Consider the following 2,825-nt stretch of genomic DNA (forward strand, 5'->3'; position numbering starts at 1 on the left):
AAAAAGTTAGTTTCTTTAATTATGCCACCTGGTCATTGCTTAATTAATCCTGTTGCATTTAAAAAAATAGTAAAAAATGATAAACACTAAAAAAAAAAATTAAAAAAAAAAAAATTGGTATATTTCTTTAGGGACCAATCGCACTATAGAAACAATATTTGACATAATATCATTATTTAGTTTGGTTATGTATAATTAGTGTCCAGACAAGGAATTTGCACTTAGCTTTAGAATAAATGCATGTTTATGTTTAGTGCATAGCTCATGAGGGTTCCTATCCAAATGCTCTATAACAAGGCCATATATATTTTATGCTCGATTATGTCGTCAACAGTAACATTGGCGCTGATGAGGTGTGCTTTTCTAATATCGTTTGAGTAAGCTGCGTCAACATATAAAAGGTTAATAAAAAAAGAGGAAGATAAATAAAAATATTTTGTGCAAGAGTTTATGAGAATATTGGAGCATTACCTAAAACACGGGGGTAATGCTAGAGCCTCCGGCAAGCTTCTCGAATGGATGAGCTTGACGGGGCTTATACTTGAATCGTTCCTTGTGATGAGATGAAATGAGACCAGACGGGATGAAATGGGCAAGTTAGGAAGAGGCCGGTTGGTTGCAATGATAGAGATAGCAAATTATTCCTGCTTTATCTAGAGTTTGTATATATATGATGGCTAAGACAACATGATCACTATAACAATTTTGGTTCAGGTATTAACCACATGAATTAGTCGGATGCTCAAGAGCCCCGGACACTTCCATTGATATAAAATAAACGGTCACTCGAGATATGATGTTTGGGTCAATCATATAATTACTGGAACTAATCATGGAGTCAGTGTTAGACCAAGCTAAGCTTTAAAGAAGAGCCTAACTTGTTGCTCAAGCTCGTCGGTCACCGTTAGCAGGCTAAGCTTCATAGCTGAATAACTTTAATCAATGATCTATTTTAATGACGACATACACCTTCTCAACGAATTCAAAGTGATGGTAGTGGATGGCCCGATAACCTCTTCACCATCTCTCTCCTTTCCTCTGTTTAGATTCAGATCAGTAAAATGGGCATTGCACTCCAAATATATAATTGAGATAATTAGTTTTTTTTTTTGACAGAGTAATGATATATACATCTAAATGATACCATAATATCCGAATACATAATTGACATGATTATTTTACTCTCGACAGATTTATGAAATCACGCCTGCAGATTATGCGTTGACCCGCATGAAGTCCCAAGACCGAAGTTGGCATGGGGAGAGCAAATTTGAATCTTCACGAGTCTGGATTCAATGAACTTCTCAGGGTCTAAGCACCATTAGCGGACCACATAAAAGATTTCGAATGACCTGTTAAATTCAACACGAGAAGATGGTTGAAACGGGTTAGCTCCTCGAGATCAACGATGACACACGAGAGATGTTAAATTAGAGGTACAAAGCTTGCCAGAATCCAATTATTTCCTTTCTCCTTTGATTGAGGAACACATCTTTAGGGCCGGCTGAACGGCATTCGATTCCCTTTCATCCAGGAAACGATGTCTTGTCCATATGATTCGGTCAAAAACACAGAAAGGTGCCATCAAAAACCCTTGCTTACGCTTTCGTCTGAATCCGATGGAAATGGGTAATACATCCAGATCAATGACTAAAAACCCTAAACTGAAAAATCGAGGCAGTAACTAAAGCTAACATAGCTCAAGGACCACGAGGCAAAATGGGCAAATTATAAGGCTTTCGATACGTCGAACATCATAGCTCGTCGAGACATTTTCGCTAGGACGCCGCGTAAGAAAACGACCCTCCAAAAGGAGGGCACATTGAAAGATGTGTAAGACATAAAATTCATGATGCGGAAGCTAGAATCAATTAAAGACAAACCTCCAGCCATTATTCTTGTTCATGTTCGTTAGAAAAACCTGAAATCAAAGAAAAATTGGGGACACGCTACTAACCCAATTCCCTCACGTACTGATAGTGTATTCCAAATATGAGAGTTTGTGTTAGATCTTATCATCACCCATCAGAAATGAATGTACATTCATTTTTATACATCGTCTCCCATCAAAACGGTTACCAAATGGGCGGTTGTCACAAAAGGATACGAAGCATGGAAAAACTTCATGTCGAATGGTCGCAACTTTAAAAGAAAATGTGGGTCTAAAATGTGAGATCACAAAAATAAATAACAAGATGGTTTTGGCTTTCTTTGTGAAAAGAAAAAGACTGCTTGAAATTGAAAGACGGGAATTGTCTCTAGAAGCCTTAGGCCGATTAGTTAGACTGATCTTTGTGGTATAGCTTTTGTGGTCTTGTTTAGCGATTGCGCATTGCCGTGCTACCTTCAACAAATCTCTTTGCTCTTTTCCTTGAAAATTGAATATAGACTTCCCCCGATACAAATTCGAAGGCCTCACTCTCAGAAATCAAGGATTTCGCCATTAAAATTTAAACGCCCAACTGGGACATCACATCATCAATTTCAAATGGAAACAAAATAAAAATTAGGGGAGGGAGTGATGCCTCTTGACCTAAGAAAGGGAAAGGTTTTCTAAGCCTTATCGACTTGCCTGTGTGAAGCCTTTCTATACTTACGCTACATGGGCTTCCATAGATTTCGGCATCCATCGGCAAGAAGCATCGAATGAGGGATTGATGGTAATAAAAAAAAAAAAAATCCTTTAGCATATCAAAAATTCAAATTTCAAAGCTTAAGTTTGTTGATGAATAGAGTCCACTATACATTGAGAGAATATAAATCCCCTAAACAAGCTAATTAAAATACTTTAACACCCTCTTCTCACGTACTGGCCAGATCAGGAG

The sequence above is a fragment of the Eucalyptus grandis genome, chromosome 7 (assembly GCF_016545825.1).
Source record: "Eucalyptus grandis isolate ANBG69807.140 chromosome 7, ASM1654582v1, whole genome shotgun sequence".
NCBI classification, from domain to species: domain Eukaryota; kingdom Viridiplantae; phylum Streptophyta; class Magnoliopsida; order Myrtales; family Myrtaceae; genus Eucalyptus; species Eucalyptus grandis.